Source organism: Pseudophryne corroboree, chromosome 5, assembly GCF_028390025.1.
Source record: "Pseudophryne corroboree isolate aPseCor3 chromosome 5, aPseCor3.hap2, whole genome shotgun sequence".
Lineage (NCBI taxonomy): Eukaryota > Metazoa > Chordata > Amphibia > Anura > Myobatrachidae > Pseudophryne > Pseudophryne corroboree.
In genome coordinates this window covers 691,858,280-691,884,427 of record NC_086448.1, presented here as the reverse complement: position 1 = coordinate 691,884,427, position 26,148 = coordinate 691,858,280, and the positions used below count along the sequence as shown (strand labels likewise).

The 26,148-nt window shown below is 47.2% G+C and overlaps 1 protein-coding gene across 5 annotated transcripts in view; it reads left to right on the top strand.

Moving 5' to 3' along the window:
* PDE7A (phosphodiesterase 7A) overlaps nucleotides 1-26,148 on the top strand; it is a 593,823-nt gene that overhangs the window by 177,181 nt on the left and 390,494 nt on the right. For 2 of the 5 annotated variants that reach the window (XM_063923817.1, XM_063923818.1), the window contains exon 2: nucleotides 15,421-15,595. The exons of the other annotated variants lie outside the window; for them this stretch is intronic. The gene's annotated coding sequence lies outside the window, so the exon portion shown is untranslated. The remainder of the gene's footprint in view (nucleotides 1-15,420; nucleotides 15,596-26,148) is intronic. 5 annotated transcript variants of the gene reach the window in all.

The following is a 26,148-nucleotide window of genomic DNA, read 5'->3' as shown; positions in this document are numbered from 1 at the left end:
GGCAGCTCCCCAGCATTCCTGGGCACAGACCTGCATTAATTTCCAAGCATGCAATGCAGTCAAATTGTGTACGAGTGTGAATCAGGCTGATTGTAAGCTTTCAATGTTTGGTACATCGGAAAGTGAGTCAATGATTGCACATTGCCAAGAAATCTACAGAAGAGAGAATTAAAGCATGGTGGACAGGCCCAGTGTCGAACTGGGGCATGAAGGGCCCACCGGGTGAATGCTGCTGTAGGGGCCCATGCTTAAAGGTGTAGCCAGGTTCCAGTGGGGGCGTGACCAGCCACCACAGAGGTTTAGCTAACCATTACATGTTCTGTGCCCCTTAGTAAATATATATTAAACCAAATTATAGCGAAGTATAATGTAACATATGTATAATGCATAAATCCAGTACACTAGGATAGTCTGGAACTTGATCCCTAGAGGAGGAGCAAATTTTTTTCTACCAAGGTAAAAAAAGGGGTTCGGGCGCTTTAAGGATGTTGCGTTTCTAATGCTGCTGCTACAAAATGGGGTAGTCAAACCCAGAACCACATACAAATAAACAAATAAAATAGCAGCGCTAAATGGAATAAATGTAACTATGAAGGATTGAGTGATAAAATTAATCACAATTTAATTATACATATTTCTAAAAACACATAAAAAACCATAATATGGCCACTTATAGGATTAACCACTTAAAATGACCGCTGCCTTTTTGGTGTAGTCCGTTCCTAATATTACATGGACTGGCAAAGACTTTGATGATAAAACACTGGAAATAAACCAAAGGTGTAGTCCCACATAGGTTATTACCACAATGAGCCGCTGGAGGTGTAGTCCCTTGAAATTGTCCTTTTGTTGGACTCAGACCCAGGCAAGGGTTATGAGGGATCCTCACTGCATTGCGGTATCCTCCTGTTGTACAAAGGATGGGTGGTATTCCAGATGAATTGATTCTTTGTAAGTTTTGCGCTCCAGTCCTGGTCCGGACACACCAAGGCAGCTGAAATAGCAGGAAATAGTGGCCTGGCAAGCCTCCTGACGCGTTTCACTGCAAGGCACTGCAGCTTTATCAAAGGTAGTTTGTGTAGGTAGACTGGGTATTTATACCCTCCATGATTGTTAACAGGTCAACAGCTGTTCACTCAATCCTTCTAATTAGTGTAAACTATTTTCTCTATCGTCCTAAGTGGATGCTGGGGTTCCTGAAAGGACCATGGGGAATAGCGGCTCCGCAGGAGACAGGGCACAAAAAAGTAAAGCTTTACTAGGTCAGGTGGTGTGCACTGGCTCCTCCCCCTATGACCCTCCTCCAGACTCCAGTTAGATTTTGTGCCCGAACGAGAAGGGTGCAATCTAGGTGGCTCTCCTAAAGAGCTGCTTAGAGAAAGTTTAGTTTAGGTTTTTTTTCTTTACAGTGAGTCCTGCTGGCAACAGGATCACTGCAACGTGGGACTTAGGGGGAAAGTAGTAAACTCACCTGCATGCAGAGTGGATTTGCTGCTTGGCTACTGGACACCATTAGCTCCAGAGGGATCGAACACAGGCCCAGCCGTGGAGTCCGGTCCCGGAGCCGCGCCGCCGACCCCCTTGCAGATGCTGAAGCGTGAAGAGGTCCGGAAACCGGCGGCTGAAGACTCCTCAGTCTTCATAAGGTAGCGCACAGCACTGCAGCTGTGCGCCATTTTCCTCTCAGCACACTTCACTGGGCAGTCACTGAGGGTGCAGAGCGCTGGGGGGGGGCGCTCTGAGAGGCAAATATAAACCTTATACAAGGCTAAAAATACCTCACATATAGCCCATAGGGGCTATATGGAGATATTTAACCCCTGCCTGACTGGAAAAATAGCGGGAGAAGAACCCGCCGAAAAAGGGGCGGGGCCTATCTCCTCAGCACACGGCGCCATTTTCTGTCACAGCTCCGCTGGTCAGAACGGCTCCCAGGTCTCTCCCCTGCACTGCACTACAGAAACAGGGTAAAACAGAGAGGGGGGGCACATTAATGGCTATATATATATATATTAAAGCAGCTATAAGGGAGCACTTAATATAAGGATATCCCTTGTATATATAGCGCTTTGTGGTGTGTGCTGGCAGACTCTCCCTCTGTCTCCCCAAAAGGGCTAGTGGGTCCTGTCTTCATTAGAGCATTCCCTGTGAGTTTGCGGTGTGTGTCGGTACGTGGTGTCGACATGTATGAGGACGATATTGGTGTGGAGGCGGAGCAATTGCCAAATATGCAGATGTCACCCCCCAGGGGGTCGACACCAGAATGGATGCCTTTATTTGTGGAATTACGTGATGGTTTATCTTCCCTTAAACAGTCAGTTGAGGACATGAGGCGGCCGGACAATCAATTAATGCCTGTCCAGGCGCCTCAAACACCGTCAGGGGCTGTAAAACGCCCTTTGCCTCAGTCGGTCGACACAGACCCAGACACGGGCACTGATTCCAGTGACGACGGTAGAAATTCAAACGTATTTTCCAGTAGGGCCACACGTTATATGATTTTGGCAATGAAGGAGACGTTACATTTAGCTGATACTACAGATACCGTAAAACAGGGTATTATGTATGGTGTGAAAAAACTACAAACAGTTTTTCCTGAATCAGAAGAATTAAATGACGTGTGTGATGAAGCGTGGGTTGCTCCTGATAAAAAGTTGATAATTTCAAAAAAGTTATTGGCATTATACCCTTTCCCGCCAGAGGTTAGGGCGCGCTGGGAAACACCCCCTAAGGTGGACAAGGCGCTCACACGCTTATCCAAACAAGTGGCGTTACCCTCTCCTGAGACGGCCGCACTTAAGGATCCATCAGATAGAAAGATGGAAGTTATTCAAAAGAATATATACACACATGCAGGTGTTATACTACGACCAGCTATAGCAACTGCCTGGATGTGCAGTGCTGGAGTAGTTTGGTCAGAATCCCTGATTGAAAATATTGATACCCTAGATAGGGACAATGTTTTACTGTCGTTAGAACAAATAAAGGATGCATTTATCTATATGCGTGATGCACAGAGGGATATTTGCACACTGGCATCTCGGGTGAGTGCTATGTCCATTTCAGCCAGAAGAGCCTTATGGACACGACAGTGGACAGGCGATGCGGATTCAAAACGTCACATGGAGGTTTTGCCGTATAAAGGGGAGGAGTTATTTGGAGTTGGTCTATCAGACTTGGTGGCCACGGCTACTGCCGGGAAATCCACTTTTTTACCTCAAGTCACTCCCCAACAGAGAAAGGCACCGACCTTTCAACCACAGCCTTTTCGCTCCTACAAAAATAAGAGAGCAAAGGGCTTGTCGTACCTGCCACGAGGCAGAGGAAGAGGGAAGAGACACCAACAGGCAGCTCCTTCCCAGGAACAGAAGCCCTCCCCGGCTCCTGCAAAAACCTCAGCATGACGCTGGGGCCTCTCAAGCGGACTCGGGGACAGTGGGGGGCCGTCTCAAAAATTACAGCGCGCAGTGGGCTCACTCGCAGGTAGACCCCTGGATCCTGCAGATAATATCTCAGGGGTACAGGTTGGAATTAGAGACGGATCCTCCTCATCGTTTCCTGAAGTCTGCCTTACCAACCGTCTCTTCCGAAAGGGAGAGGGTGTTGGAAGCCATTCACAAGCTGTACGCTCAGCAGGTGATAGTCAAAGTACCCCTATTACAACAAGGAAAGGGGTATTATTCCACTCTATTTGTGGTACCGAAGCCGGATGGCTCGGTAAGGCCTATTCTAAATCTGAAGTCCTTGAACCTCTACATAAAAAAGTTCAAGTTCAAGATGGAGTCACTCAGAGCAGTGATAGCGAACCTGGAAGAAGGGGACTTTATGGTATCCTTGGACATCAAGGATGCGTATCTACACGTTCCGATTTACCCCGCAGACCAGGGGTACCTCAGGTTCATTGTTCAAAACTGTCACTATCAGTTTCAGACGCTGCCGTTCGGATTGTCCACGGCGCCTCGGGTCTTTACCAAGGTAATGGCCGAGATGATGATTCTTCTTCGAAGAAAAGGCGTATTAGTTATCCCATACTTGGACGATCTCCTAATAAGGGCAAGGTCCAGAGAACAGCTGGAGACAGCTTTAGCACTATCTCAAGAGGTGCTAAGACAACACGGGTGGATTCTGAATATTCCAAAATCCCATTTAATCCCGACAACTCGTCTGCTGTTCCTAGGAATGATTCTGGACACGGTTCAGAAAAAGGTTTTCCTTCCAGAGGAAAAAGCCAAGGAGTTATCCGATCTGGTCAGGAACCTCCTAAAACCAGGAAAAGTGTCAGTACATCAATGCACAAGAGTCCTGGGAAAAATGGTGGCTTCTTACGAAGCAATTCCATTCGGCAGATTCCATGCAAGAATATTCCAAAGGGATCTGTTGGACAAATGGTCAGGGTCGCATCTGCAGATGCACCTGCGAATAACCCTGTCACCAAAGACAAGGGTGTCACTTCTGTGGTGGTTGCAGAAGGCTCACCTATTAGAAGGCCGCAGATTCGGCATTCAGGATTGGATCCTGGTGACCACGGACGCCAGCCTGAGAGGCTGGGGAGCAGTCACACAAGGAAGAAACTTCCAGGGAGTATGGACGAGTCTGGAAAAGTCTCTTCACATAAACATTCTGGAACTAAGAGCAATCTACAATGCTCTAAGCCAGGCGGAACTTCTCCTGCAAGGAAAGCCGGTGTTGATTCAGTCGGACAACATCACGGCGGTCGCCCATGTAAACAGGCAGGGCGGCACAAGAAGCAGGAGTGCAATGGCAGAAGCTGCCAAGATTCTTCGCTGGGCGGAGAATCACGTGATAGCACTGTCAGCAGTGTTCATCCCGGGCGTGGACAACTGGGAAGCAGACTTCCTCAGCAGACACGATCTTCATCCGGGAGAGTGGGGTCTACATCCAGAAGTCTTCAACATGTTAATAGACCGTTGGGAAAGACCAATTGTAGACATGATGGCGTCTCGCCTCAACAAGAAACTGGACAAATATTGCGCCAGGTCAAGAGATCCACAGGCAATAGCTGTGGACGCACTGGTAACTCCTTGGGTGTACCAGTCAGTGTATGTGTTTCCTCCTCTGCCGCTCATACCAAAGGTATTGAAGATCATACGGCAAAGAAGAGTAAGAACAATACTAGTGGTTCCGGATTGGCCGAGAAGGACTTGGTATCCGGAACTTCAAGAGATGCTCACGGACGAACCGTGGCCTCTACCTCTGAGAAGGGACCTGCTACAGCAGGGTCCCTGTCTTTTTCAAGACTTACCGCGGCTGCGTTTGACGGCATGGCGGTTGAACGCCAGATCCTAAAAGGGAAAGGCATTCCAGAAGAAGTCATTCCTACCTTGATTAAGGCACGGAAGGAAGTCACCGTGAAACATTATCACCGCATTTGGCGAAAATATGTAGCGTGGTGCGAGGATCGGAGGGTTCCGACGGAGGAATTCCAACTGGGTCGTTTCCTACATTTCCTGCAATCAGGATTATCTATGGGTCTCAAATTGGGATCCATTAAGGTTCAAATTTCGGCCCTGTCAATATTCTTCCAAAAAGAATTGGCCTCTGTCCCTGAGGTCCAGACTTTTGTCAAGGGAGTACTGCATATACAGCCTCCTGTGGTGCCTCCGGTGGCACCGTGGGATCTAAATGTAGTTTTAGATTTCCTCAAATCCCATTGGTTTGAACCATTGAAAAAGGTGGATTTGAAATATCTCACATTGAAAGTGACTATGTTACTAGCCCTGGCCTCTGCCAGGAGAGTATCTGAATTGGCGGCTTTATCTTATAAAAGTCCTTATCTAATCTTCCATTCGGATAGGGCAGAACTGCGGACTCGTCCGCATTTTCTCCCTAAAGTGGTATCAGCATTTCATCTGAACCAACCTATTGTGGTGCCTGCGGCCACTAGCGACTTGGAGGACTCCAAGTTGTTGGACGTTGTCAGAGCCTTAAAAATATACATTGCAAGGACGGCTGGAGTCAGAAAATCTGACTCGCTGTTTATATTGTATGCACCCAACAAGTTGGGCGCACCTGCTTCTAAGCAGTCGATTGCTCGTTGGATTTGTAACACAATTCAACTTGCACATTCTGTGGCAGGCCTGCCACAGCCTAAAACTGTAAAAGCCCACTACACAAGGAAGGTGGGCTCATCTTGGGCGGCTGCCCGAGGGGTCTCGGCATTACAACTCTGCCGAGCAGCTACGTGGTCGGGGGAGAACACGTTTGTAAAATTTTACAAATTTGATACCCTGGCAAAGGAGGACCTGGAGTTCTCTCATTCGGTGCTGCAGAGTCATCCGCACTCTCCCGCCCGTTTGGGAGCTTTGGTATAATCCCCATGGTCCTTTCAGGAACCCCAGCATCCACTTAGGACGATAGAGAAAATAAGAATTTACTTACCGATAATTCTATTTCTCGGAGTCCGTAGTGGATGCTGGGCGCCCATCCCAAGTGCGGATTATCTGCAATACTTGTACATAGTTATTGTTAACTAATTCGGGTTATTGTTAAGGAGCCATCTTTAAGAGGCCCTTTCTGTTGTCATACTGTTAACTGGGTTTAGATCACAAGTTGTACGGTGTGATTGGTGTGGCTGGTATGAGTCTTACCCGGGATTCAAAATGCCTCCCTTATTGTGTATGCTCGTCCGGGCACAGTACCTAACTGGAGTCTGGAGGAGGGTCATAGGGGGAGGAGCCAGTGCACACCACCTGACCTAGTAAAGCTTTACTTTTTTGTGCCCTGTCTCCTGCGGAGCCGCTATTCCCCATGGTCCTTTCAGGAACCCCAGCATCCACTACGGACTCCGAGAAATAGAATTATCGGTAAGTAAATTCTTATTTTACACTAATTAGAAGGATTGAGTGAACAGCTGTTGACCTGTTAACAATCATGGAGGGTATAAATACCCAGACAGTCTACCTACACAAACTACCTTTGATAAAGCTGCAGTACCTTGCAGTGAAACGCGTCAGGAGGCTTGCCAGGCCACTATTTCCTGCTATTTCAGCTGCCTTGGTGTGTCCGGACCAGGACTGGAGCGCAAAACTTACAAAGAATCAATTCATCTGGAATACCACCCATCCTTTGTACAACAGGAGGATACCGCAATGCAGTGAGGATCCCTCATAACCCTTGCCTGGGTCTGAGTCCAACAAAAGGACAATTTCAAGGGACTACACCTCCAGCGGCTCATTGTGGTAATAACCTATGTGGGACTACACCTTTGGTTTATTTCCAGTGTTTTATCATCAAAGTCTTTGCCAGTCCATGTAATATTAGGAACGGACTACACCAAAAAGGCAGCGGTCATTTTAAGTGGTTAATCCTATAAGTGGCCATATTATGGTTTTTTATGTGTTTTTAGAAATATGTATAATTAAATTGTGATTAATTTTATCACTCAATCCTTCATAGTTACATTTATTCCATTTAGCGCTGCTATTTTATTTGTTTATCCCTAGAGGAGGAGGAGGGCCCACAGGCAGTAGGGCCCACCGGTGGTTTCCCCTGTTCCCCTGTGGGCCAGTCCGACCCTGGACAGGCGAACAGGGAAAATCCCTGGTGGGCTTCATTGCCCACAGGCAGGGCCAGATTAAGCATGGTGGGGGATCCGGGCAATGAAGTTGTGGGGGCCCCCACTACAGTAGATGGAAGACCACTGAGCCCCCCCTTACACACACACACACACATACACCCATGCTGCACACAACACACATACACCCATGCTGCACACAACACACACACAACACACACATATGCGCCCACGCTACCTGTCCAGTGCAGCAGATACGAGAGTCAGGGACCCCACACCCAGGAGTGTAGTAGTCTCCCCCCTCCCGGTCAGCTCAGCTGTTCATTAACAGCGCCGCCGAGGAGGTGTTCCTTGCACAGCATATAATAGTCTCGCGGGATGCTGCATTGAAATCCCGCGAGACTATGAAATGCTGTGCAAGGAACACATCCTCAGCGGCGCCGTTAATGAACAGCTGAGCTGAGCCGCCGGGAGGGGAGAGACTACTACGCTCCTGGGTGTGGGGGCCCCAAATGTGTGGGGGCCCTGGGATGACCGCCCCCTTCGCCCCTCCCTTAATCCAGCCCTGCCTACAGGTCCCACCCATTCCTCTAATGTCAAGTTCCAGTCTGTGCAGTCAAATTATACATTGCTACTCTATTTGACTGTCAGTTACATGGTATGTATTGGCTATCTGGTCAATATGGGGACTGGCCACGCCCCTTAAGCATGGGCCCTTTCCACTGCATTCCCCCAGTGGGCTCTTAAATGGTGGAATTATTTATGTACAGTATATACAAACAATTCAGTTTTTTTCATATATATGATTCATCACAGTAATCAGACCCGGCCCTAACCAATATGATGTCCTAGGCAAGATTTTGGCTGGTGCCCCCTGGCACCACCGCTAGCTCCGCCTCTGACCCTGCATCCCTTTCCCAGCACCATCAACCCTCACCTATAGCAGTCCTCATTTTGGTGCTCCTATCCCCTATATTTTATATAGTAACAGTGCGCACATTCAGCACACAGCTCAAAAAGGGGCTTGTTCTTGCTGGGAAAAGGTATGGCCACACAATAGTACCCCCAATTCAAATTAAGCCACACAGTAGTGCAAATGTATTCACATTTATCATGCTATGGTGTCTCTTATTCACGTTACATCATACAGTAGTACCACTTTACCTTATATATGTTACTCCTCACAGTAGTGGCCCTTATTCACAATATATCACACTAAATTGCTACTTATTCTCATCACACCACTCTATATTGCTGTTTAATGACATTAGACCACACAGTAGTGCCTTTTCTATACATTGTCCTGAGTAGAGCAGTAGAGCACCTTATACACATAATGCCGCACATTAGCAATGCATTCAGGTGCGTATCTACCCATTGGCCAGGATGGCACTCGCCATGGGGCGCCAGGAAAGGAGGGGGTGCCACCTGGCGGTGCCACCCACGGCCAAAGGGTAGAAAAGTAGTACTGTTAAACTGTACCTGGTGAGAGTCTGTTACTGCCAGTGCGGCGCCGGTGTCCGTCAGCACCGCACTGCACTAGTGATCAGACTAGTGTTCGGCAGCACCGCACTTGTAATCAGACTCAAAATAAACTACAGATCCCAGCAGCCCTTGTTGCTGGGAGCTCCCAACTGCAAGGGCTGCTGGGAACTGTACTTTATTTTGAGTCTGATTACAATTGCAAAGCTGCCGGACACTAGTCTGATCACTAGTGCAGTGCGGTGCTGATGGACACCGGCGCCGCGCCGGAAGTAACAGACTCTCACCAGGTACAAAGCACTTGTTATTTAGCACAGTGTTATAGATCTATTTGTTGTTGAAGATAATAAAAAAGTGGCAGTGTTTGGGAGACAGGACTACAGAACCTGGAAAACTACATGATTTTCAACCTGAGTGGACACTCGCTCAGGTTCGTGGACACTCGCTCAGGTTAGAGGAAAGGAGATTCCGCACAATATGGCGTAAAGGCTTTTTCACGGTAAGGACAATACGTGTTTGGAATTCCCTGCCCGAGGGAGTTGTAATGGCGGAATCTGTCAACACCTTTAAGAATGGGTTAGATAAATTCCTATTGGATAAGGATATCCAGGGGTATGGTGCATAGTCATGCATTATAGTTACTATAAATAGGGATAAAATGCAATGGCTGACAGCAGCATCAGTCAGAAATTTTAGTCAAATCATCATGCATAGGACACCACAAATAGGTTGAACTCGATGGACAATTGTCTTTTTTCAACCTCAGATACTATGTTACTATGTAAGTAAGTAGTAAGTAAGCGAAAACTTAAACTTGTTGAGTGTAATAAAGAAAATACATATCTTACCTATTTCAAGGCCACAATCAAGGAAATGTATATCAGTTTATTGCATAAATGATCAGTTTATCTTGGACGTGATGGCACCCTGATGTTTTTTCTAACAGGAAGCACTTCTACCATCCAACTAATGGTGTTTGGTTAATGGCTGGGTCCATTTGAGGCTCATCTCACAGCATCTCATTAGCATTTCATTCGGGATGCAGTCAAGATGCCGGTGTTTGGCATCCCGGCAGTCGGAAAGCGGACGCCAGCATCCCAAAACTGCTTGAAATGCTGATGCTGGCATCCCAACCAGAGGCGTATCTAGGGTAGGGCGAGTGGGGCACGTGCCCTGGGCGCCTTGGCAGGCCCAGGAGAGGGGGGCGCCGCCGGCGGCCAGGGCATCATGCCCCACTCGCCCCCGTCAATCCGAAATGTGAGGGGAGGAGAGCGCACCGTCTCTCCCTCCCCTCACCGCCGCTGAAAGCCCTAGCAGCGCTGCTGTGTCCGGTCTCCGGCGTTAGCCAATCAGAGCTTGTGGACCGGCTCCTGATTGGCTGCCAGTCTGCGAGCTCTGATTGGCTAGCGAACCGTCGCCAGACAGCCGCCGGAGACCTGGAGCGGTGAGGGGAAGTAGAGGCGCTGCACTGCGCTCTCCTCCCCTCACATATCATCAACAAGCGGTGAGTGACCGGGGGGGGGGAGCACAGTGGGGCATGTATTTGGCACTAAATGAGGCTTGTAACCGGCACTGAGTGGGGCATGTAACTGGCACTGAGTGGGGTATGTATCTGGCACTAAATGGGGCATGTAGCTGGCACTGAGTGGGGCATGTAACTGGCACTGAGTGGGGCATGTATCTGGCACAGTGGGGCATGTATCTGGCACTGAGTGGGGCATGTATCTGGCACTGTGGGGCAATGTATCTGCCACTGTGGGGCAATGTATCTGGCACTGTGGGGCATGTAACTGGCACTGTGGGGCATGTAACTAGAATTGTGGGGCATGTAACTGGCACTGTGGGGCAATGTAACTGGCACTGTGGGGCATGTATCTGGCACTGTGGGGCAATGTAACTGGCACTGTGGGGCATGTATCTGGTACTGTGGGGCAATGTAACTGGCACTGTGGGGCAATGTATCTGACACTGTGGGGCATGTATCCGGCACTGTGGGGCATTGTATCTGGCACTGTGGGGCAATGTATCTGGCACTGTGGGGCATGTATCCGGCACTGTGGGGCATGTAACTGGCACTGTGGGGCAATGTAACTGGCACTGTGGGGCAATGTAACTGGCACTGTGGGGCATGTATCTGACACTGTGGGGCATGTAACTGGCACTGTGGGGCAATGTAACTGGCACTGTGGGGCATGTATCTGGCACTGTGGGGCAATGTAACTGGCACTGTGGGGCAATGTATCTGGCACTGTGGGGCAATGTAACTGGCACTGTGGGGCATGTATCTGACACTGTGGGGCATGTAACTGGCACTGTGGGGCAATGTAACTGGCACTGTGGGGCATGTATCTGGTACTGTGGGGCAATGTAACTGGCACTGTGGGGCAATGTATCTGACACTGTGGGGCATGTATCCGGCACTGTGGGGCATTGTATCTGGCACTGTGGGGCAATGTATCTGGCACTGTGGGGCATATATCCGGCACTGTGGGGCATGTATCTGGCACTATGGGGCATGTAACTGGCACTGTGGGGCAATGTAACTGGCACTGTGGTGCATGTAACTGGCACTGTGGGGCAATGTAACTGGCACTGTGGGGCATGTATCTGGCACTGTGGGGCAATGTAACTGGCACTGTGGGGCAATGTATCTGGCACTGTGGGGCAATGTAACTGGCACTGTGGGGCAATGTATCTGGCACTGTGGGGCAATGTATCTGGCACTGAGTGGGGCATGTATCTGGCACTGTGGGGCATGTAACTGGCACTGTGGGGCATGTAACTAGCATTGTGGGGCATGTAACTGGCACTGTGGGGCAATGTAACTGGCACCGTGGGGCATGTATCTGGCACTGTGGGGCAACGTAACTGGCACTGTGGGGCATGTATTTGGCACTGTGGGGCATGTAACTGGCACTGTGGGGCATGTATCTGGCACTGTGGGGCAATGTAACTGGCACTGTGGGGCATGTATCTGGCACTGTGGGGCAATGTAACTGGCACTGTGGGGCAATGTATCTGGCACTGTGGGGCATGTATCCGGCACTGTGGGGCATTGTATCTGGCACTGTGGGGCAATGTATCTGGCACTGTGGGGCATGTATCCGGCACTGTGGGGCATTGTATCTGGCACTGTGGGGCAATGTATCCGGCACTGTGGGGCATGTATCCGGCACTGTGGGGCAATGTAACTGGCACTGTGGGGCAATGTAACTGGCACTGTGGGGCAATGTAACTGGCACTGTGGGGCACTGTATCTGGCACTGTGGGGCAATGTATCTGGCACTGTGGGGCAATGTATCTGGCACTGTGGGGCAATGTATCTGGCACTGTGGGGCAGTGTATCTGGCACTGTGGGGCATGTATTCGGCACTGTGGGGCATTGTAACTGGCACTGTGGGGCAATGTAACTCATCAACAAGCGGTGAGTGACCGGGGGGGGGGAGCACAGTGGGGCATGTATCTGGCACTAAATGAGGCATGTAACCGGCACTGAGTGGGGCATGTAACTGGCACTGAGTGGGGCATGTAACTGGCACTGAGTTGGGCATGTATCTGGCACAGTGAGGCATGTATCTGGCACTGAGTGGGGCATGTATCTGGCACTGTGGGGCATGTATCTGGCACTGTGGGGCATGTATCTGGCACTGTGGGGCATGTAACTGGCACTGTGGGGCATGTAACTGGCACTGTGGGGCATGTATCTGGCACAGTGGGGCAATGTAATTGGCACAGTGGGGCATGTAACTGGCACTGTGGGGCAATGTAACTGGCACTGTGGGGCATGTCTCTGTCACTGTGGGGCAATGTAACTAGCACTGTGGGGCATGTATCTGGCACTGTGGGGCATGTAACTGGCACTGTGGGGCAATGTAACTGGCACTGTGGGGCATGTATCTGGTACTGTGGGGCAATGTAACTGGCACTGTGGGGCAATGTATCTGACACTGTGGGGCAATGTATCTGACACTGTGGGGCAATGTATCTGACACTGTGGGGCATTGTATCTGGCACTGTGGGGCAATGTATCCGGCACTGTGGGGCATGTATCCGGCACTGTGGGGCAATGTAACTGGCACTGTGGGGCATGTAACTGGCACTGTGGGGCATGTATCTGGCACTATGGGGCATGTAACTGGCACTGTGGGGCAATGTAACTGGCACTGTGGGGCAATGTAACTGGCACTGTGGGTCATGTATCTGACACTGTGGGGCATGTAACTGGCACTGTGGGGCAATGTAACTGGCACTGTGGGACATGTATCTGGCACTGTGGGGCAATGTATCTGGCACTGTGGGGCAATGTATCTGGCACTGTGGGGCAATGTAACTGGCACTGTGGGGCAATGTATCTGGCACTGAGTGGGGCATGTATCTGGCACTGTGGGGCATTGTATCTGGCACTGTGGGGCAATGTAACTGGCACTGTGGGCCATTTTGAGTGACCACACCCCTTCTGGAGCGTGGCCACACCACTTCTGGTGTGTCCATGCCCATTTTTTTCGGCGTGTGTTTTTTTTTGGGGGGGCGCCATTTTCCATCTTGCCCTGTGCTCCGAAAACCCTAGCTACGCCTCTAATCCCAACATAGATAGCGATGCAGAATGCCAAAATCCGGATCGAGTTGGTGCCAAAGTCTCCGCTGGCAAGCCACGTGGGAGGGTTAGGGTTAGGCTGCAAGAGTGGGAGGTTAGGGTTAGGCTGCAGGGAGGGAAATTAGGAAGGGTGGGTTAGGGTTAGGGGGGAGGGATGGGGGGGAGGCACCACTGAAGAAACTGGGGGGGGGGGGTTAGGGTCAGGCTGTGGGAAAGGTGGGATAGGAATGGTGTAACGTGAATACGAGACACTACTGTGCAGTGTAATGTGAATAAGGGATACTACTGTGTGGCATCATTTGAATTGGAAGTACTATTGTGTCCACGCCCTTCCCCCACAAGACCATGACCCATTTCCAATACTCACACCTTATTTCAAATATGTGTAGGGTGTGTGTATGTAGGGGGTGGGTCGTCAGCCCCTTACTTTGCCAGGGGCGCTCGGATTCCTAGATACACCCCTAAATGCATTTATACACATAATACCACACAGTAATGCCCCGTACACATATGACACACATTATTAATTCCTTATAAACAGAATGCACATTACACGTTATGTCAACCTTTATTAATGCCCCTATGCACATAATGTCTCATACACATATGCTGCACATTATTAATGCCCTTATACACATAATGACACACATAATGCCCCATACACATATGCCACACATTATTAATACATTTATACACATGACACACGTAATGCCCTTACACATATGCCGAACACTACCGCACAACCATCCCACCCGCACACAGCACTCACATGACCTCTGCCTCTGCTTGGATACAGATGTGTCCTCATACATCTTGCCTTAATACGCCATGCAGCAGAAGATGCCTGAATCAGCTGGCAGCTCTGCTAACGTTGTGCAACTTATTTGCATCACTATGTATCTAGGATGCACAAGCAGCTTCTGCTGATTAAAATGATATGTGGCATGCCTGCATTCTGTGTGCGACTGTGGCTGTATCTGCATATGAAATGCTACGTTACAGTGATTTCCGGTAATACACTGTAACGTAGCATTTCGTAGGCAAATATAGCCTCAGCTGCACACAGAATATTGGCATGCCGCATATAGGCCCTCATTCCGAGTTGTTCGCTCGCAAGCTGCTTTTAGCAGCTTTGCACACGCTAAGCCGCCGCCTACTGGGAGTGAATCTTAGCATAGTAAAATTGCGAACGAAAGATTAGCAGAATTGCGAAGAGACACTTCTTAGCAGTTTCTGAGTAGCTCCAGACGTACTCGGCAACTGCGATCAGTTCAGTCAGTTTCGTTCCTGGTTTGACGTCACAAACACACCCAGCATTCGCCCAGACACTCCCCCGTTTCTTCAGACACTCCCGCGTTTTTCCCAGAAACGGCAGCGTTTTTTCACACACACCCATAAAACGGCCAGTTTCCGCCCAGAAACACCCACTTCCTGTCAATCACATTACGATCACCAGAACGAAGAAAAAACCTCGTAATGCCGTGAGTAAAATTCCTACCTGCATAGCAAATTTACTTGGCGCAGTCGCAGTGCAAACATTGCGCATGCGCAATTAGCGGAAAATCACTGCGATGCGAAGAAAATTACCGAGCGAACAACTCGGAATGACCACCTTAATGTTAATCAGCAGAAGCTGCTTGTGCACCTAGGGATGCCAAATGTCCTAGGCAATTGCATAGTTTGCCTATGCCTAGGGCCGGCTCTGACAGTAATAAACGGTTTGTACTAAATTGCCTGTACTGTAAATGAATGTCAAATTTACCTGCTTTGTTAGTTTCATTCTTACCGTTTATTTTGTTCATTTCTCCAGTTTAGCTTACTGTATACTGTGCAAATGATCATATTGTCTGATTGGAACCCAGTGACCTGATACGTCAGTGTTCTCGGTCTAATGAAAACAAAAATTGGTAATTTATATAAAGCACACAACAGTGAGTTGGAAAGAGATTAGACTGTTACATCAAAGTTCCGGGGAAGTTGCACAAGTAAGAATGAATCCTTTGTTCAATTTCACAAAACCGTGTCTTCTTCGTTTCCTTACTCCAAATTGTTAACTGTAGCCTTGCTATTAGGACAAAATGTGTTATTTCCTTGTATTACTTTTGTGTTTATACTATTTCTCCGTTGCTATACAGCTTGTGAAGTGGATGTTTACAAACTCCTCATAGTTTGGATGGATGTTTTGTCACTTTTTTTTATTTTATTATGAAAATAATATATTCAGTGCACTTATATTATATTATATTATATTATAGTAATAATATAATTTTTATATATACTAGTATTTGCTTGCCACTTTCTCTCTTGTGGATGTCTGCTATTGCTCAGCAGAACTAAGTTTACAAAGATAGTAGTGCCATCTAATATTGTGATGTATATTTTATATTGTACACATTGATCACAAAATGTATTTGTAAACAATATTTCAGGTTTTCCTTTAGTGATTAACACAAGATGCTTGGGGCTACTAACCCGTGAGCAGGCCACATAAAGCTGCCCATGGGAGAAGCATCTGGTCCTGAGATTTATGTTTGCCCCTGTGACTTGTTGATCATCATAACAAAGCAGACGCTTACAGGAAACTGGTCAGGCATATGTTTTTTCATTAGCATTCTTCCATGTCATGTGAAATGGTTAATAATTTTCAGACATTTCACATTTGAAAATAACTACTTCTGTATTTAAACAGAGATTCTTATATCATCATATTTCTATGGTAGGGGCAGTTCAGTGCCTGTGGGGATTAACACCAATCAGCAGTATGTAAGGTAACAAACATCTATGGTGGTCATTCCGAGTCGTTCGTTCGCTAGCAGTTTTTAGCAGCGGTGCAAACGCTATGTCGCCACCCACTGGGAGTGTATTTTAGCTTATCAGAAGTGCGAACGAAAGGTTCGCAGAGTGGCGTCAAGGTTTTTTTGTGCAGTTATAGAGTAGCTCAATACCTACTCAGCGCTTGTGATCACTTCAGACTGTTCAGTTCCTGTTTTGACATCACAAACACGCCCTGCGTTCGCCCAGCCACGCCTGCTTTTTTCCAGGCACACCTGCGTTTTTTCGACCACTCCCTCAAAACGGTCAGTTTACACCCAGAAACGCTACCTTCATTTCAAACACTCTGCGGCCAGCAGTGCAACTGAAAAGCTCCGCTAGACCCTGTGTGAAACTACATAGTTCGTTGTAATAGAACGACGTGCGTGCGCATTGCGCCGCATACGCAGAAGTGCCTTTTTTTGCCTCATCGCTGCATAGCGAACGAGTGCAGCTAGTGATCAACTCGGAATGACCACCCATGTTAATATTTCTATTTCCTTTAAAAAATAGATTTTTTTTCCCCTAGTTGCACGACTGCTCAAGGCCACAGATGTATTTGCCTGTGAACAAGTGTATGTTGGGGTGGGGATGTCAGCATGGGCACCTAGAAGGGGAGCTGGCTTTGAGGAACTGGGATAAAACTCTGGCTCTCTTTGGGCTCAATTCAATTCAGCACGGATTGATTAGCGCCGTGAGAGAGCTCCCGTAGTTATTCAATTCAGAGTAATGTCATCCCCAACTAGAGGATTTCTTTTCGCCTCCTCCGGGGATGCAAGCCGAAATCCGACAAAACCTATGTCAACAATGCTGTTTTGTGCCACAGCACGCACAAAACAGCATCGCGATGGGAACTTTAGACGTAGAATACCCATTCTCGTGCCTAAACACCATGCTTAGTCCTCGAGAACTGGCCTTCCATGACATGACAACGCACAGAATTGAATAGCACCAGGAGCTAATTCCCAGTGCTATTCAATATACACTGAATTGAATCGAGCCCTTTGTGTCTAGAGGCATATTTATAAATTGACTGACCTGACTGATCCACTGCAGCAACTCATCTATCAGGGTTAACTTCGGCTAATATGTTTAAATGCTCATACAGTAGTTTCTTTTTATCTATCTGATATTTGCCTACTTTAACAGATGTACATAGTACATGAGATATCTTGCAGTTGTTATAATTGGCAACTCTTCTGGAATACAAAAGTGGCTTTCATATCTGTTCTATTTTGTTACCCAATTAATGACATTGGCCCTGAGCACCTTTTTTTATTGTCCAGTTCAGTAAAATAGTTGCTGAGTGTCAACCCCAACAGTTGTTTTTAGACTGATAAGTAAAAGAAAATCGATGAATGACTTATGTGGTGGGGAGACCTTGAGCACAGCTAAATCTCCTAATAACATTACACTCCCTTATGGTTTGTTTCATTGTATAATTAGATTTTTTTAACTGTAGTTGACAGTTTAGAAAGCTCTGTGGTTCAACTGACAGGAAACTGTTCTTATTTATGTACCCAAGTGACGTCAATGAATTCACTTTAAATCCACTTCCTTTTTAAAGAGATTACTAGATGCTTGGAGGTAATGAAGTACAGATATTAGAGCTGACTAGAACTCATCAGTTGCACAAAGAAAATAAATGTGTATTCTGAGTGGAAAATATCCACATTGGGGGTAATTCCAAGTTGATCGCAGCAGGAATTTTGTTAGCAGTTGGGCAAAACCATGTGCACTGCAGGGGAGGCAGATTTAACATGTGCAGAGAGAGTAAAGGTGTGTACACACGGTGAGATCCTTGCTATGTCCTATTTTTACTTGCGATTTCCCTTGAACTCCCCGGAGCCCAGATAGGACAGATTTTGACTAACTTTTCTTGAGATCTGTACTATGTGTGCTTACGATTTTGGCTTATGTGAGATTTTGGCTTATGTGAGATGTCATTGACATGTGAGAAGAACTAGATAGTACACCGATCTAGCAAGGATTGACTTGCCTGCACAGTCTATCTTTTCTTGCGATGCCGACCTGGCGGGACCGCGCATCGGGATCGCAAGGTGACTTTCACCTTGCGATCTGCACTAACTTTTCTTACGATTTTGATTATATAGTCAAAATCTTAAGAAAAAATCTCACCGTGTGTACACACCTTTAGATTTGGGTGTGGTGTGTTCAAACAAACAATGTAAAATAAGGGGACTTATCCTGCGCTCCACAGATAGTTTCACCAGTTCCGGGAGTAAGTACTCACATGGGTGACATGGAAGAAAAAGATGGTATATATATATAGTGCAGTACAGTTTTTAATAAACATTAACATACAAATTATTCCGTTTAAAATACAAATGAATGGCAAAATGCAAATTAGCAACATGCACCATAGGAAAACACTGGATCCCGTTGTCTTTATGGGAGGCAGTGTATCATTATATGACAATAGCACAATTTCCGGACTGATGCAAATAACGGAGCAATGGAGAATTACCAGAATGTGAGAACTGTTAAAACAGTTCAAAGCCGGCTTGCGGGTTTTTTTTGGTATAGGGAAACCCGGGAATCCCCCACACCACGCTGTACCGGAATGGTCCGTCCTCCACTGCTCCCTCGTTCTCAGTCCCTGTTGTCCACCAACGCGTTTCTACCTCCTGCCGAGGTCTTTGTCAATCTGCAATCTAATTTGCAGTGTAAAAATAAAGCAGCCAGTATTTACCCTGCACAGAAATAAAATAACCCACCCAAATCTAACTCTTTCTGCACATGGTATATCTGCCTCCCCTGCAGTGCACATGGTTTTGCCCAACTGCTAACAAAATTCCTGCTGCGATCAACTTGGAATTACCCCCATTGTCTTGTATCTAGAACTTGACTTTACTATGCAGACATGGAGCAATATTATTTGCCCTCGATTTTACTGTTTATATGAATTTGAATTATGCTGGTACAGTTTATTATGCTTTTGTGAAATAAAGATTTATTTACTAACCTGGTTTAAATATCATTCTGCAAAAGCTTGCCAGTCTGATGTTTGCATTGATATATGCAATGATCAGCATATTGGAAGTTCACTGATGAAAGCAAAAGCTTGACTGGTAGTCTAGGGTTGCAGCACAATTGCCCTGTGTTAACAGGCTTTTTATTTAAAATATATAAATATTAATCTCCTTTAGTGTATGGAGGCTTCTGATCACATGAGTGCAGTCACATGACCATAACATCTGAAGCCTAGGTCTATCATTCTAAGTATAGCTGATGAATTGAATTGAAACATTAACGGTCACGTGATCGGATGTAGTCATGTGATCGGGTGAATTTGTCAATAGAAATCTAGAAATCTTTTACATGAAAAAAATATATAGTCATAACATTTGTTTTTTTTTATTTATTTATACTTAACAGGTAATGGGACCATGTAGGATTACTATATATATATATATATATATATATATATATATATATATATATTTATTGTTTTAACGGACGGTTTGTTTAAATCGTTTACTAAGGAACACAGGTGCCAACAATAGATTCATTTAGAAGGGTATATAAGGACATCTTAATACACCCCCCCAATATATGCTCCTGAGGAAGTTGGATTTGTGGAAACAAATGAAACGCGTAGAGCCTGATAGCCTGAGCATATGCCACACAAGGATATCCTGCACTCCTGCTATCCATCCATGGTGTTAATTGGACACTTGCTCCACCTTTTTGGATTTACATCAAAGCACCTTGTTTGGACTCCCTTTCTAGCCACCATTAGTCCATGGGCCAGACCAAATGTCGCTACCACCAAGAGGGACAAAACTTGAGTGCACTTTTCTTAAAGATATATATATATGGCCATAATATTTCTGTATGATAACCGCCTTATAGCCACAGCTTTGTGATATAATGAAAGGTCGTAAGTACAACCGTGCGGTGCGACTTCACAAGCTGGTGTATGAAGCTATTATGAGGCTTGCATGGAAAGGATTTCTTGCGTGGTTGGAAGAAACCCATAAAAATGACAAAGCCTATTTGGATGAAATGCTTAATGGTGTCAATATCTTATGCCAAAACATCTGCAATGCCACATTATCGGAGGTGCTTTGCAATGAAGCCTGTATCCATATTAATTGCATAGAGTTCGGTTTCGATACAAGTCTTTTTGCACCGGCTTGTGGGTACAAATATCCTGGTTGCCTGTACGGGATTCAACAAAATAACACCCACCGGGACAGGGGGGGCTGTTTGGACCCCTGGGACCTATCCATACCCCTGGATTAAAAAACATCACCTGTACCGGTCGGAGCTTTAGGGGGGCACTCTTTTTTTTTAACAGATGCCAGTTCCAGCACAGGTACTTAAGGCACCGACACAAGCTGCAGAGTCTCCCCGGTTCCATGAATGGGCCAAAAATTTGACCACTTTGGAGCAAAATATCTCCGGTTCTGCTGGATCCAATCACCCCAAATTTGGCTCAAATATAGAGGGGATACGCCCCCTACTAGTGTGCCAAATTTCAGGTAAATAGCTCCACCAGAACTGGAGATCCAGGACTTCCAGTCAGCGGTACTTGACCATTGACTTACCCAGGAGTGCCCGGGTACAGATTCTTGACTTTGCTGGTCTATAGCTCCGGTTCTGCTGGACCGAATCACCCCAAATTTGGACCACTAATAGAGGGGATACCACTCTACTATTGTACCAAATGTAAATAGCTCCACAGGAACCGGAGATCAATGACTTCCAGCCAGCAGTGTTTTCCCATTGACTTACCCGGGGCTCTCCCGCAAGCGCTCAAGTGAAGTGGGGTCAATTCCAGGAGCCATATCTTACGTTCCCAAATTTGGCCTGTAGATAGTAGAGTCTATGCACTATCACCCCACCAAGTTTCAAAGTTTTAGGGTACATGGTCCGGAAGCGGTGGGGTGGCACTACCCCCTGGGGCCTAGCGCCCCCAATTTGGGGTACAGAAACTTGGGGTCATGATTTTAAGATAGCCATCTGCTGGGGCTACCTGGGCTATATTGGGAGTTAAGCTCCAGGATGGGTCGGGGTACCCCAAAACATGGACCAAAGTGCTTGAAAAGCTCCACAGGTCAGGGGTTACCACCTTTGACCCCTACCACTATGTACCAAGGGTAGGCCAAAGTCTCCTCTGCAAAATTTATATCTCTGATTTTTAAAGAAAAATCACTGGACCAAGCAATTGCCCCCCAAAACTGACCCCCCTCAAAAAAACATCACCCGGAATATTTTGCTCCCCAGTGGTACTAAAATATTGGGGATGGGCTCATCTGAAAGAGGAGGTTCACCGGAACAAAACTTATATCTTGGAATATTTTCCAAAGAGACCCCAAAATCCCCATTGACTTATAATGCAGCGTTTGCCAGTAGGGGCACTGGCTTTCAGCCGGTGTAGCTCCGGTGCCTTAGGGTCCACATAAAAGCAAATTGACATGCCCAGAGAAGAGATCCAAGGCTGCATCCGGAGATAGAACGGTGCAAAAATCCCCAAAATCCCCATAGACTATAATGGAGAGGTTGCCGGTTGGGGGCACTGACTTTCAGCCAGTGTAGCTCTTGTTCCTTGGGGTGCCCATGCAAGCAAATTGGCATGCCCAGAGAATATGTCCAGGGCTACAAAATGTATATCTCCGATAGTTTATAGACCCCCTGGATCCGGAGATAGAACCAGGCAAAAATCACCAAAATCCCCATTGACTTATATTCCCCCCCCCCCCCCCCCCCACACACACACACACTTTTGTGTTTTACTACCTATAAGCTGGTAAGGTTATCATACAAAAAACAACTCTACTATCATAGTTCTACAAAAGAAATACAACAAAGTTTTGCCCCCTTTACTGGTACCGATTGGTAAAAAATCTGGCTTTGGCCCATGGACTACTTTGGATAAGGCTGAGAGAATAATAAGGGACAACTATCTACCTACATCTAGTAATATATACTACCTTTGTGCTGCCTACATTATCATTGGAGGAGGTCCTAGCCAAGTGATGATTTACATATAGGAGCATCTTAGTGGATTGGCTGAGAGCTATTCTCTTTCTTTTTGATGGCATTAGTCATTTACAGTATATATAACATTGTTTTAACTTATGTGTATACTATTAATATGGAAGAGCTTTTTAATGTGTACTAGTGAAAAAATTTAGAATATTATCGCTTTTTAACGAACCGTCCATTTTTGTGTCTAATTAATACAGCCAGCGCTGGTATATTTATATCTTTTGTGTATCTATTTCAGGGATTTTGGCCATCCCTTTACCAGCGGCTGCTGACAGCGCACTTGTAAAATCTATACAGAGGCGTCACTCACCTCTTGGACACCCGGTGCGGCGGCAAAAGAGGGGGCGGGGCTTCACGGGAAGGGGCGAGGCTTCACGGACTGACATCCCTTGTTTATCAGCTTGAATGACTTGAAAGGGGTGTGGCTTTCCGAAAGGGGCGGGGCTTCGCGTCCCGACACCCGTTTTTTTTTTTCAACTTGGGGGGTTAGGAGGTGCAGGCTCACTCCTGGGGAGTGCTGTGCCTGCAGTGCTGACTCCTACACAGTGACAGGAGCCGACTGCTGCACTTAATATAACAGTGCAGCACTCAGCTCCTGTCTCTAAGCAGGAACCGGCATTTTGGTGTCACCCCTCGGCGGGTGACACCCGGGAGCGGGCCGCACCCCCTGCACCCCCCTTGTGACGCCACTGAATCTATATATTTTTAAATTTGATAGGCTTTTTATTAATGCTGGAAATATGTGTGTGTGAAACAGTGGCAGAGTTTCTATACACATACCCTAAGGCGGTTTCCCAAACTCGGTCCTCAAGGTAAACTAACAGTTCACGTTTTTCAGGTCACCCGGCAGGTGCACTGTGTATCACCAACTGTCACATTTTAAGAATCCATAGGTGACCTGGAAAACATTAACTACTACTGATCCTTGAGGACCAAGGGGTCTATTTACTAAGCCTTGGATGAAGATAAAGTGGCTGGAGATAAAGTACTAACCAACCAACTCCTAACTGACATTTTTCAAATCCAGCCTGTAACATGGTAGTTAGGAGCCGATTGGCTGGTACTTTATCTCCGTCCACTTTATTTCTTTTCAAAGCTTAGTAAATGGAGCTTGGGTGAAGCAGGGCGTTATACAGCATTCCAGAAATGGCACCAGTAATGATTGTAGAATCATGGGGTATGAGTGAGAAACTAGCTGATACTTTACTCATGACCTTTGTACACCCTGTGGCCAAGTCTGGATGCAGCAAATAGTCTAGGCCAGAGGTTCCCAAACTGTGTGCCGTGGCTCCCTGGGGTGCCTCGGGACACTTGCAGGGGTGCCCTGGGTTGGTGGTCCAGGACCAATTCAAATTATTCATGGTCAATATAATAGGCAAAACCAGTGCTGGTGGCTGCCAGTCATAAAATATGTGGCCAAACAGAAGCAGATCTTGTCCCTCATCACACAGCTGACCCTAAAGGGGGGTACTCACGGAGCGATATTCTAAGCAATCTGACTAGATTGCTTAGAATATTGGCATGATCGCTCCGTGTGTAGCCCCCTCAGCGATAGCGATGCGCGGCCCCACACATCGCTATCGCTGCTGCTAGATTGGCCTGCATGCAGGCCAATCTAGTGGGTCGCTCACTTCACCCGCTGGGTGAAGTGAGCGGCCCCCCCGTCTCCCCCCGCACGCTCAGCACAGATCGCGCTGTGCTGAGCGGCGGGAGAGATGTGTGCTGAGCAGTTCGCTCAGCACACATCTCTCCCGCATCGGCCCATCTACATGGGCCTTTAGGATGACATATAAATGTGATCTACTTAATGTAATATTTCTTTCTAAATTTCTCAATAAGAAATTTATGGCCTAGGGGTGCCGTGAAAAAAAATCTGATATTCTAGGGCGCTGTGATTCAGGTATGCAGAAATGCAGGTATTGTTATGATTCCCGTACTCCAGACCAGAGGAGATCTTTATGGCAGAGGTCTGAGTACTGGAAGGATATGCTGGTACGGGAGCAGGAAAGCCTAGTAACCCCTGGCGCCCTAACTCCGTTGTCTCGCCCGTGTTATCAGAAATCCCCTGCGAGACTATGGTTGCTTGAGCCCATGGCAGCCGCGTTCGAAGGGCGGATTATGTCTGCCCAACCCCGATGCCCCCTCAGGTCTTAATGGGAGACAAAGGGAAATCCGAGACAGGGTGATAACAAGGGGCCCTCTGACTAAGCAACCAGGCCAGGGGTTACAAGCTATCTAACTTAAACCAAAAGTATGTGCGGACAAACTGCCAGGGAAAAGGACAACCAAAGATCCACTGATCCGTTACTCCTATCCAGCACCGCTGGATACCAGAGTGGATTTGTGGGAGCGGAATCCTCCGCAAAAGCTCCAGAACACAATAAACGAAATAATAAATAGTAAGCGGTCAAGCCGCAACACACGGCTACGCTGCGACTCACGAACACCACAGGATGTTAAAGGTGCTCGGTCGGACTCCAGGAATAGATGACAAATTCCGAGTACTGGATCACTGAGGACAGGAACAACCGGGTAGAGCAGGACTGGAAACTCTCTGTAACTGACACAGCAAACAGGAAGCTATCACCGGCGTCTGTGAGAAGTCCTGAGAGTGCTTAAATTTGGGAGCCCTCCAATCATGATCCAGACAGGGTAATCACATAATGATGCCGTGCAGCTGCATGCTGCACGGCCAGAATACACAAGCACTGATTAATTAAGACCCAGCAACGGGGAACGCGGTCTGACCGTGGCGTCCCCGTTGCTAGGGTCTGAGCGGCTCCGTGCGCCCGGCGTCTAGCGTTGCTAGGGAGCCGGCGGCTGTCTGCCTGCGGCGTCCCTAGTTGCTAGGCGCCGGGCCGCACTGACGGGCGGACCCTCGGCGCCTAACAGTACCCCCCCCTTGAGGAGGGGTCAAGGAACCCCTAAGGCCAGGTTTCTGAGGAAATTCTCGAAAAAATGCCCTTTTGAGCCTCGGGGCATGGAGATCCTCATCCAGGACCCAAGACCTTTCTTCTGGACCATAACCTCTCCAATGTACCAAAAAATAAAGCCGACCCCGGGACAACTTGGAATCGAGAACCTTCTCCACTAAGAACTCCTGCTGACCCTGTACATCTATTGGTGATTTCCCCTGAGAGATCTTGCGAGGAAATCTACTGGACGAAACATATGGTTTTAACAAGGAGCAATGGAAGGTATTTCCGATCCGTAAAGTTTTTGGTAAACGTAACCGGAAAGCCACTGGATTGACTTTTTTGATAATATGAAATGGTCCAATAAATTTAGGACCCAATCTGGCTGAGGTTTGTCGAAGTTTAATGTTGCGAGTCGACAACCATACCCTATCTCCAACTTTAAAAGTGCACGGCCGCCGGAGCCTGTCAGAAAAATTTTTCTCCCGAAATGCCGCTTTTCTGAGAGCCAGGTGCACTTTTCTCCAAATGAGTTTGAGATGAGAGGTCAAGGTCAGTGAGGAGATAGAAGAATGTTGAAAAAAGGAATTAGCTCTGGGGTGAAAACCAAAAACTGTAAAAAATGGAGATACATTGGTGGAGGAATGACAGGCATTGTTGTAAGCAAACTCTGCAAAGGGAAGAAACTCAGACCAGTCATTTTGGAGTTTGGCCGAGTACAAACGCAAATATTGTTTTAATGATTGATTAACTCGCTCAGTCTGCCCGTTGGATTGGGGATGGTAGCCAGACGT